The sequence below is a fragment of the Tenrec ecaudatus genome, chromosome 13, assembly GCF_050624435.1.
Source record: "Tenrec ecaudatus isolate mTenEca1 chromosome 13, mTenEca1.hap1, whole genome shotgun sequence".
NCBI lineage: Eukaryota > Metazoa > Chordata > Mammalia > Afrosoricida > Tenrecidae > Tenrec > Tenrec ecaudatus.
This window is the reverse complement of record NC_134542.1, coordinates 75373536-75386642: the sequence shown is the minus strand read 5'-3', so window position 1 is coordinate 75386642 and position 13107 is coordinate 75373536.

Sequence of the window (13107 nt, the reverse complement as noted above, 5' to 3'; positions counted from 1 at the left end):
GAAAGAAGAGCCAGATATATGGACACCAATGTTTATTACAATATTATCTACAAGAACAAAAGCTGGAAACAATGTCAATGTCCATCAGTGGACGAATAGATACATAAACTATAGTACATACACACAATGAACTTGTAGGCGATATTACATAATAGCAATAAATCTGTAAAATTTCTCACAACACTGATGAATTAGGAGGACATTAGAGTGAGCAAAATAAGCCATTCAAGAAATCAAAATTTACTATAAAAAGTCCAGAAAAGGTTTTACACATAAAGGGATGGATATATATATATATATATATATAATAAGGATTGGAGGATAAGAAAGATCATTAATTAGAAAGTAGACAAATTTGTGTCAATACAGTAGATGTCACCAGGAATTTTTTGAAGCCTCCTCATATAAGAAATATCCGAAATATATAAGGGTAGGTCAAAAGGTTTTGTACTCATATTTCAGTTTATAATGCATAGATTTCCCCCAAAATGTTTTGAAACATATTTCTGTGATTATAAATGGCTGCGGACTTGTTATCTTGGTAATAGTCTAAAAACTACAAAAAAGTCCAATGAAACCAGTGGTTTTCAAAGGGTTGTAGTTGGCTAATTAAACCTAAAGTCCGGAGGTGAGCTCCAAAGGATATGGTCATTGTTTTTTTTTATTCCAATGCAGTGAGCTGACCAGATGTTCTTGGAGGACACAGAACAAGCCCAGGAGCAGACTGGGAAGACCTACTAAGACATTTGGAAACTTCCGTGGTGAGAAAAAGACCAGGATTGTTGCACCCCGGAACTTTTCCCTCCCAACAATGCACTTGCTCTCCTTGGAGGGAAACCAAACTGTCCTAAGAGAGCTTCCTTGAGAAGTCTTCTCCACCTACCGCACCATCCTGACCTTGCCCCTTGAGACTTCTCTGTAGATTCTCTAGCTCACAGAACAGTGAAAAGGTTTTGACCCTGCAGGGATGTCCAACTGCTGTTTTAAGGTGCTGTAAATGGGAGAGCACAGTGTTCTTTGGGGGCGACATTGGAAACACCAACCTCAGAAGTGAATATGTCTCAAATTGAGTATATGCCGAGAAATACTAGCCGCACATTTTGATATTTTCATCAAGGATTTGTGATTTTGTAATGATACTTTTGACTCATCCTAATAAGACAGGGATTTTTAACACACTTTTCAAATTATCACAAAAGGATATGAAGGCAAAGGATGGTGTGGGAAGTTGCCAAACTTTCTTTGAACTGACACCGGCCAACTCTTGATCTTTTGGATAGCTCTCATCTCATCGACACTGGCTGTTTGATGAGAATCAGTGGGAAAGGAAAGAAATACAGCACATGATATTCAAGAGGGAGTGAAGGATTATAAAGATACCATGACCCTGACTCTGTGTTCCTATAAAGCAAAGGTCAAATATAGCTCAACCTTTGCACGTCTTCATTATTTCACAATTTTCATTTCTCTGCTGGATTCAATAATTCAATGCACAGGTCACACACAACTCACAAGAACTCTTGGCCTGTTCTCATGGGTTTCTGGTTTATCGGGTTCACAGTGCGGAAGTGGCAAGCTACACTCTGTGATGCTACTCAGGGTAAATGTCAAGACACCCATGGCACAGCTCATGGAAAGGGTGTATGAGTGACGTCTGGGAAGGCCTTTCAAGCAGACAGTATGTCTCTCTCAGGCTGTCTTCTCCCTAGAGTAGGACTCTCTCATGGCAACTGGCATCTCCTCTTGGCAAGGACCCCTCAGCTCTCACTTTCCAAAGTTTATGATGAACTAACTTATAGATCCCTTGTCAATTAGAAGTCAGGTTAGCTAACCAATTTGTTTAAAAATTCAACTACTGGGCAGGGCTCCTCAGCCAATCCCAGGAAAATCATAACAGAATGGGTCAGAAATTGACCAGTCCTTTGAAAGATTTTATTGCAATCAATCATTTTGTGATGATTACAAACCTAGGACCAGAAAGGCCATCTCACAGGGTCCTTTTGCACTACAGGACTTTTAGAGGGCAACAAGTTCATAAGTTGATGAAGAGCATGTAGGTGGGTTAAGTAAAAATGGACATTGCATTAAGTACTGCAGGATCTCTGTGCCATCTTCCCTATGTTGAAGAAATAATAAACATATTGAGATACTGTACTGGGATTATGTATTACTGATGAATTTTTCTTTCTGGACTACAACATTCTTCTATACATCATGGTCATATGAAACATGGTTTTGCAAGCATTATAAACAGAGTTCTGGTGGCATAGTGGTTAGGTGTTTGGATGCTGAACTCAAGTCCAAGAGTTTGAAACCACCAGTCAACTCATGGGAGAAAAATGAGGCTTTCCATCCCATTAAGAGTCACAGTCTTGAAAACCCACAGGGGCAGTTCTACTCTGTCTTATCAGCTCATTATGAGGTGGCGTGGATGTGATGGTAGTGAGTTTGACTTTGAGTTTATAACTATATACCATCACAATAAAATTTCTCTTTGATTGTATAGATTTTTCTATTAAGGGATTTGCATTCCACATAACATTAAATATCAATAGTCATAGTGGTCTTTTCATAATCATAAAATAAATCTAGAGTTATACGGAGTAAAATGCAGGACTTCTCCATTTTCATACTATGATCCACCAAAGAAAAACAATGAACCGTCCAAAAGTCATAGAAATATATGTAGCATGATGCTTCCATTCAGAATTTCTAGAAAAGTAATGAACTGCTATTACAACAGTATGACCCAGGTGTATTCTATAAGAGGGTCATGAGGAATAGATCCCTTGGACGCTTTTTGACATTAATAGGCATCCTACAGTCAGTTATCTGTGCCCTGCTTTGAGAATTTAACCAACTGTAAAATTACATTCTACATGGTTTCCTGTGAGAAGGTGATGCATGTCACACCTGGAAACCATCATGTTTCCTATAAATCACATCACTAAACGGGTTTTACCTTGTGTCGTGAATTGAATTGTGTCCCACAAAAATATGTGTCAACTTGGCTGGGCCATAATTCTCAGGGGGGTGGCAGATAGGCCAGTCTGGAATCAGCCTCCAGGATGTCATCTGCTGCGATCAGCCAGTCAATGACACCAGGTCACATCTCTGATCCAGTGCAAGGGGAATTTCCCTGTGTTGGGGCCTGCACCATCTTCTATCTTACAAGAAAAAGAAGTGAGCTGGGTAGAGGAGATTTATGACCACCAAGAAAGAGGGGCTCCTCTACCCAGAGGAAGATGCCAAGACACATGAAGATCTTCAAGGCAGGCGAGGCCCACAGCTGATGAAAGGAGACAAGGCCCTTTCCCCCATGCTGAGAGCAAGAAAGCCTTCTCGGGGAGCTGACACTGAATTTGGACAGCGAACTTCCTAACTGTAAAAGAATAAATTTTGGTTGTTAAAGCCATCTACTTGTAGTAGATCAGTTATGGCCACACGCTATAACTACGCTATATGCAACTATATAACTAAGACACCAGGGTATCCAGTTTGGGTCTTAAACTTTCTTTTCCTTCACCTCAATCTCTTAAAACTGGCAGGTGTGTATTAGGTAGTGGATGAAATAAAATTTTTACTGCCACAAAATCTATAACTTGAAGGCCAAGCAAACATCAAATTTCTATTGCCTTCATATATTTTTTCTTTTTTTTGTAGAAGAATTGGCATTTTATTTGACCTGAAGCAAAACCAATCACTAGTAACTGATGGACAACTTCTGACTGAACCAATTAATGGATTGGGTACATTATATTCTCTACATGGGAACACAATTAACATTATATATGGTTCAATCCTTGTCAGGTATTTTTGCTCAAGTTTGGGATGCTGCTGATCAATAATGTGGTTTTCATAGAATCAATATTCAATTAATGCAATATGGATTTAATTAAAATGTGTGATAACAGAAACCAATGTGCTTGGATAGTTCATAATGCTATGTCTGCCTTCTTTAACATAATGAAGTCTACCACAAACTCAGGTTAACTTTATATTAATTTTGTTTTGGTAATACACTAATTGTGATACAGCTGTATTCTTTCCACCCGAACATCTTTGCAATTAACTACTTATATGAAATAACTCTTCCATTCTGCATTTCCTTATCTGCAAAATGTATGCAAGATTAGGTACTCCAGAAGTTCCTTATAATGATTTAACAAGTTAATATATAAGAAAGTGACAACAAAACTCCGGAAAATGTTATTCATTAAATAATAATTGAGCATGTATTCAATGTATACAAAGAAAATGTATCAAACTTACCTTCTAATTCAGTCCAATCACTGTTCAGATTCAGATTCAATTCAAGTCACCTTTCAATTTCACCTTAAGGCCCAATAAATGTTTGCCAGCATTCTGTTATTCTGTCACTTCTATCCTTTATTCTTTTGATTTTATTTTTACTATGGTTTGACACACATTAGATGACATTCAGGGGAAAAGCTTGCGCTCCTCCCACAACCATCTACTTTCCTCCACTACTTGTCTGCTGGCTCTCTAACGCACTGCAATGGCCGCACAGAACTCAAACACAGTGCTCCTGAGTAGGAGGTTTTACAGGGAAGTTACAGGTTACAATTCAGGTGAGAAGTACTCAGCATACAATCGTCCAGTCAAGACAACTTTTTATCTGCCATGTCACAGGCTATCCTCTCTGGCCCTCAGTCTCTTGGCCTGGCCTCCGCCCTGCTCAGGCAATGGTACAACGCTCTTTTAGGAATGCCAATGAATGCCCAGGGAGAAAGATGAGGCTTTCGCCTCCACGAAAAATTTACAGTCATGGAGATCCACAGGGGAAATTCTATTCTGTTCTCTAGAATGACTGAGTCAGAGTTGACTCGATGGCGGTGCGTTTGGTTTTGGAATGAATGCCGAAGTGTATACTCCAGGGTAAGTCTCCAACCAAAGACACTCAGCTCTAGTTCGTGGGCCAGGAAATCCACTTTCCTCACTTAAGTTCCCAGAGGCACGCACTCACAAGCCAGCCTTCTGCCCCACTGGACTGGCTTGACTTGCTCGGTAGGCTGGGCAGTTCATGGCTCTATGTTGGGCTTTAATCGGTGGGTGATAACTCTCTTAGCAGAAAAGACAGGAACTGAGATATGTGTAAGGTTTTTTTTAAAAAAAGATATGGACGACAGTGTTTAGATTTCCGGGTGCCTTCAGTCAACATTGTCTACTCTCACTATGAAACATGAAAGATCCAGACCCCAAATGAACACTGATCTTGCATTTCTTGGACCATCCAATTCATTTATTTAACAACACAAGCCTAACATTCAAAAATAAAATAGTAGCTGTTTGTAGTAGCACTTTTTATCTATCCTGATTTCATTTTTGAATGAGAGATAAGAAATGGATCCTGTTTCATTATTCTGCAGGTGGATTGCCAGCACCATTGTTGAAGAGATTCTCCTTTCTCCTTTTTACAACTTTGTTGAAGATCAGTTGACTGTAGGTGGATGGCTTCAGGTTTGGATTCTCTAATTGGGCCCATCGATCTATATACATCTATCATTTTACAAATACCAGACTGTTTTAACTACAGTGATTTATTTTGAGTTCAGGAAGTGAGGGGACTCCTGTTTTGCTCTTCTTAAGGAGTTCTTGGCACATCCTGGGTATCTTTCCTTTCTACATAAAATTAGTCATCCTTTTTACCATTTCTCTAAAGAGGGAAATTGTGATTTGAAGTAGAATTGTGTTGAATTTAAAGATCAATTTGTCAGGTATTGATTTCATAATATCAAGTATTCCTATTCAGGAATTTGGAACATTCTTCCATTTATCAGGATCTCCTGTGGTTTCTTGTAGATGTGCTTTGTAGTTTTTCTGTGTAAGTATTTTGTATGACATGTAAACCTATACATTTAATGTGGTATATATAACCTTCGGACTTGGCGAGAAGTAGATTGGTTATCCTACCTTACTTTGTGGCATTTGAAAATCTTCCCCAAAGGCCTCATTTTGTCTTGCTCAATATCATTTCAAAGTTTACTATCAATTAATAAAGCCTTGCCCTGACACTGAAAACCTCATTTGTTAAAAGCACAGTGACATCTTTGACAGTTTCTATCTTTTCTATGTTTATCATGATGTTGTCTATTGATCCAGTTATGTGGATTTTGTTTTTCCTTACAATTCGCTGTAAATAATCCACAATGAAGTCTGCAGTCCTTGATATTTATCAAGAACTTCACCATAATGAAAGTCGCTGTCATTCATCTTCATCAGCAAATGTTTCAATTTCTCCTTGCTTTCAGCCAGCAAGATCTGCATATCAATGTGGTTAATAAGCCTTCTTGCAAGACTGATCTTCTTTATAGAGTCCGTCTTATCAAATTATTTGCTGAACATAGAAATTAAATATGTATGGTGAAAGAATAAACCTGATGCACACCTTTCTGATTTTGAACCATGCATTGTCCCATTATTCTGTTCATATGACTGTCTCTTGATCCACGCACAGGTTCTGCATGAGCAAATGAAGCATCTGGCCTGGTTCCCTTTACAATGCTCTCTCTCTGACAGCAGGCCTAGTCACATCCCTCAACTATGGTCAGAGGGGATTCATGCAGGTGTGGACACTGCAAATAGATTTTGGGCTTCCACTGTCATCCAGAGCCTTCTGTAAATCAGGTGTGGAGTGAAAAAATATATATATACACACACATATATACACATACACATATATACATACACACATATATACAAATGGCTCTGCGTTACCCCTTTTGTTGACTTACTGGTTGCAACCATTTATTCATTTATTTACATGGTCAGTCATATATTCATGTATTAGTGTTTGCTTTAGGATTCCTAGTTTCACTCTCTCAGGTAAGCATTGGACTACTAACTCTCAGGTTGGTGGTTCAAACTCACCAGCTTTCTTCAGGAGAAAGATGAGGAGGCTATCTGTGCTTGTAAGGATTTTCAGTCTCAGAAAACCTGTATAAGGTCACTAGGAGTTGTAACCAACTAGACGGCAGTGGATTTGTTACAGTATTTATAGCACATGCATATAAAATGTATAGCAAATGATTTAAGATCGGGAAAGATATGCATCAAGGTTATATACTTTCATCATATTTGTTGACCCTGTATGCTGAACAAATGACCTGAGAAGCTGGACTACATTAAAAAGAACATGGCATCAAGATATGATGAAGGCTTGTTAGTCATGTTTGACATGCAGATGCCACCACATTGCTTATTGAAAATGAAGAATGCTTGAAGCACTTGCTGCTGAAGATCAAATTTTATAACCTCCAGGATAGATTACTTTTTAATGGTAAGTAAACAAAAGCCCTCACAACTGGACCGATAGGTAACATTAGGATAAATGGATAAAAGTTTGACATTATCAATGATTCACTTTATGTGGTTCATTTATTACTATCCAGGGAGGGGTAATCACAAATTCAAGCACATTGTGAAAGTACACTGGAAAAGTTCTCTCAAGAGTGTAAATCCAAAGATGTCACTTTGAGGTCTAAGGTGCCCCTGAAAAATGACATGTGGTTTTCAATAGCCTTAAATGCTTGTGAAAGCTAGAGACTGCGTAAGGAAGCCAGAAGAACGGATGCTCTTGAAGTGTGATCTTGGTGGAGAATATTGACTAGCACAGACTACCAGATCCAAATTGATTGTGAGGGAGGAGTGGCAGGCCTGGTGGGGAACGATCAAGGGTAAGGTTATGAAAGAAGAGGTATAGCTGTAATCCAGATGGGGATGGAGCATGACAGTGGGGCAGGAGGAAAGTCAAGGGAAATAGAGGAAAGAGCTAGGAGGCAAAGGGCATTTATACAGGTCTAGACAAAGACATGTACATTGCAAATATATTTATGAGGATGGGGAAATAGATTTATGTGCCTATATTTATAGGTTTAGTATTAAGGTGGCTGAAGGACCTTGGGCCTCTACTCAAGTACTCCCTCAATGCATGAATATTTTCTTCTATTAAACTGGCATTCTATGATGCTCACCCTCCTGACACAACTGCTGAAGTCAAAGAGGGTGAACAAGCAAATGTGGTGAAGAAAGCTGATGGTGCAAGAAACTCAATGAGATGGGCTGACACTGTTGGCTCAAACATGACAACAATTGTAAGGCTGGCACCGGATCAGATAGTATTTCATTCTGATGGACGTGAGGTTGCTATGAGCAAGGACTGATTAGACTGAACCTAACAATCAAAGTCTTCAAGTAATAGTACAAAATGATGCAGTGCTTAATGTCTAATGTATATTCTGTGAAATAGGATATTATACAATTTGGACAATGTTTGAACACCGTATTATATGTAGGCCACTAATGTGTCATCCACAGTTAAATCTCTGTTCAAACTGCTATATTGAAATCTTACGGGATCCCACAGGGCAAGGCCTGAGAACTGAATCCACTGGATCCAGGAGGCCAACATCGCTGAACATGTGACTGACTTCGCCCTAAGCTGTGCCAGTGGCTCTATTAGGACTTTGTGTGCACCTGGGAACCAGCTGTGCAGGCGCTGGGAATAACACTGCTTGAGACAGCTGTGGCTGCTGCTGCTTTGTCAGCTTCTGATCGTGGACAACTACTGCTACTGTCACTGCCACTGCCACGACCATTGGCACCCCTGGCTCAGCTGACACCACAGGCAGCCACAAGAGCAGTGGGTGAATGAAGACAGTCCTTATCCTGTGTAGGCAGTGAACAGTTGTCTGGATGCTGGGCAGGGGCATGAAGCCAGAGGAGAAGGAAGAGGAGGTGGAGATGACGTGGAGATTGAGATGTTGCCTGGAGTGTTGTTGTTTATTCTCTCTGGGCTTGGGCTGTTTAAAGCCATTCATGAAATAATAAACAAAAGGAAAGCTGATTTCTGTTGTGAAACAGGAAAGCAACCACCCTATAGGACCGTGGAAGTATAAGCCACTCAACGTTGCCCAAACAGATAGGAAGCAACACGTACCAGTACACCACTCTTCAGTTCCTGAAAGAGTTAGCTTCCAAAGATGAGGCTGTTAAGTAAAAATTAGCGCCATGTGACAATGGAGGATGCCACGTAATTCTTGGCGTTACCAGGTACAGACTGGCACAGCATCACCTCCCCCTCTCAGCAAGCATGCCCACATCACAGGCTCACAGTATAACGGTCATGGTCCAAGCACGCTTTGGTTGTCCCGTGTTGTTGGGTTTTGTTCGGATGCTATCGTCAGACACCTACACTCCCCTACCTCCTGGTCCCACCATTGTGTCATGTGAGGCGAGTACAACAGCAGCTACGGGGGTCTCACATAGGACAATTCCTTGACTGCATGGAGCTCACAAAAAAATCTAGTTTCGGAAATTTTTTTTTTTTTTTTAAAGAATCACCCCATGTCCTGAGGCAGCAGTTGCTTAGCATTTATCCTCAAGGACAGGGAAATCATGGACCATCTTCTGGTTCCTGAGCAGTGGTTCTCGCCTTCCTCATGCTGTGGCCCTTTCATGCCGTTCCTCATGTGGTGGTGACCCCTAACCATAATATATATTTTCATTGCTACCTCATGTTGCTACTGTTATGAATCGTCATGTAAATATGTGGTATGCAGGATGCATTTTCATTGTTACAAATTGAACATCATTACAGCATAGTGATTAGTCAAGAAAGCAATATGTCATTGTATATTGTGAAAGATTTATTTCTAATGATAAATAAATGAAATTTTGTGTTGAAACATGGTGTCACATGGGTAAGAGTCTTCATGTCTGGTACTCACTCATAGGTGGGTGCATCTGCATGTGGGCGGACCTCCCAGGAGATGGCTAGAGGAGCGGTGTCTCGGTTCCTAAGACCATGGGAAATGTGTGTTTTCTGATGGTCTTAGGCGAACCCTGTGAAAGGGTCGTTTGACTCACAAAGGGGTCGCGACCCACAGGTTGAGAACCGCTGAGCTAGAGGGAGCTGGGCCTGGATGTACACTGACTTTGTCGCAGCATAGAATCAGTGCTGGACTCTACGGGTTTGTCAGGGGCTGCAGCACCAACTCCACCAGCTGCTGTGGGGCCATGGCACTTTCGCTGTTGGCCTTGGCACAGCCAACACAAGCAGCTGCTCACACCTTGATGTTCCTTACTGCCAGATGAACACTTTGAAAGTGTAAAAGAGCCAGGCAGTATGTTTTGCTATTGTTGTGAACGTGATATGTCAGGTAATGAGCGAGGAGACAAGTGAAGAATGTTTGTTCTCTGATTTCTCTCTTCCTAGTCTTTGCGCAACTGTTTTCATTCATTTTGTTTCTACACACTTTATAAAAGCAAATGTGCATTATGATAATTATGCTTTAAACAGCGACTTGCTTTTTAAAATATCTTATAAAATAGAATCTATATATATCAGGTATACCTACATATTAACCACTTTTTGTGGTCTTCATTCCTTGGTTAAAACCCGCTTCTACCTGACATCATTTTCATTCTGCTTAAAAACTTCCTTTAATATTTCCTGTACTGTAGACCTGTTGATACATTTTTTAGCTTTGAATAACTCTGAAAAATGTTTTACCTGTATTTTTGAAATATATATTTTAATGAATCTAGCATTCTACATTGGTACATGTCTTTCCTCATCCTTTCCTCTCTCTCAGTATCTCAAAGCTACCCCTCAACTCTCTTCGAATATGCACATTTGGGGCAAGAAATCAGCTGTCATTCTTATCACTGCTCCTCTCTATCAGATGTATATTTTCCCCTTGTTTCTTTTAAGTTGTTCCTCTTTGTGAATATTATTAAATCAATTCATCTTGACAAGTGTCAGTATAGTTTTCTTAATATGTTTTGTGCTTTGGTTTGCTAAGTTTCTTGGACCTGTTGGTCAATAATTTTGAACAAAATTGTACATTTTTTGTTCTCCCCTTTTAGGGATTACAATTATGTTTGCATGCATTCTATAATGGCTCACCGTTCACTGAGGTGCCCCCCCCCACTTTATTTCATACTGCAAAGTTTGGTTTTTGGTGTGCTTTATTCCACTAATCTTTTCTTGTGTAATGTCTAATCTATATCCAGTGATTTTTAAAATTGTCATCCATTACATGTTACCCATAGACATAAAAATTCCTCCAAAATTGTAGTTGTTTCTGTTCTTCCCTTTTTGGTATTTTATGTTATTTTATTTGCTTAAACTTGTCCCATATCTCACTTTTTTGGGTCTTTTGTTCCCTTAATTTTTCACATTGAATCATTTATTTTACTATGTGTTAAGGTCCACTCATTCTTTTGTCTATAGTGTCTCCTTTGCTGTTAAATTTAACCAGCAATTTTTTTGATAGCAGGCATCACATTTGTTAATTCTAGACATTCAATCTGCTTCTATTTTATTTTGTCCATGTCTCTATTGAACATTTTCACTCTTTCCTCTATCTACTTATCCAAAATGAATATGGTTTAAATAATAGTTTTAATGTCTATGTATCCTATAAGTAAATGACACTAATTATATTATTGGTATCATTTCTGAATATGTTTCTATTTATTTTTCTCCTTACCATGGATCATAACTTTTTGCTTTTTTGCATGCTAGATGAATTTTTTACTGCATCACAGACATTATACATGTAACATTTTTTTAGTGCAATGTAGATTTTTAATTGCTATCAGTATTATTGAGTTTTCATATGAATCTTAATTAAGTGATTTGGAAGCTGTTTTTTTCAAGGGTTTCTTTTTAAATTTTTGTTTGGTAGGTCCAGAGCAACCTTAGCTTAGTGCTAATCTCCCCCCACTAGCGAGGACAATAACTACTCCTCTGTATTCTATTTGCATTTGTATTACTCCATGGGAACATTAAGTAATCACATCCCTATTTCAGGTCTAAGGATTTTTTTTCTTTGCTCTTTTTTTTTTTTTTGCCATCATTTTCCTCAAGGCCATCAAGTTGATTCCAACTCATAGCGGCCATGAAGAACAGGGTAGAACTTCTCTCTGGGTTTCTGGTGCAGTAACCCTTTACACAAGAAGCCTCATCTCGTTCCCCAAAGAGCAACTGTTGGTTTCAAACTGCTGACTGTAGGGTTAGCAGCCCAATGCATACATTACACCACCAGGGCTCCCTCGGTCTTTGGTAATTTTCTTACATTTTGTGCTGATCAGTACTCCACTGAAGGCTTAGTGGTCACGTTTGGAGGCACTCTCTCTGCCCCTCTCTCCCCCTGGTGCTCTGCGCAAGAGCTTCCCCACCCAGTCATGGCCATTCTAGCAGACGCAGACTTTCAGCTGGGTCCTGTCTCTCTGTGCTACAGCCTGATGATGATCTTCAGAGAGCAACGCAGGGTAATCGTAGGGCTTACCTGGTTAATCGTCTCTCATTGGTCAATATTCCGTGACGACTGATGTTCATTGTCTAAAAATGGATGTTTCATCCATTTTTGTATGTGATGGTTGTGTTGTTCAGCTAGAAGGACCACCTGGCCGCTGTTACTCCATCTTAACAGGAAGAAGCTGTGGGAGGATGTCTTCCTAGGCAAAGTCAGACCGCAGGGCAGCTTGCGTTTTCACTGAAAACTCTGCTGGTCCCTCCCTCTTTATACTGATAACTGCTTGAGGTTTTGGGGTTTTTTTAACTACAATTGTGCCAAACTGTTCACACTTTCCATTTAGTGGTCATGAATTTGTGGTTCTATTCTTTCCCTGGCTCGGTACTTCCTTCCTTATTAGTCTGTCAGTAGCTAATCACACCCGGCTTCCTGGTTTGAAGCCATCCTCGTTTGTGTATGTGTGTGCTTGGGCTCAAATGCTTTTTAACCACCTTTCCCTCCGTGAGTCGCTCAACAAAGCCCCTCGGGCAGTGTTTTGATACTTTATTCCAAACGCTTCCAAATGGTCCTTGTCCTCAGGTCATGCTTTCTTCCCACACAATCATTTCTCTGCAAGTTCAGCCTTTCCAGGAATTGTAATTTGCACATTACAATGCATTGAAACAATCCAGAGCTTCTTTGCTGATTCCCTATTCAGAATTTCCTTGGATCTGAGGGTGCTGAAAGTCAGCCTCACTATATAATGTAACAAGTGACAAAATATCTTTAAACATCTTGTCAGATTAATAAGCTTTTATGGGGCAAACCCTCTGCATTATGAAGT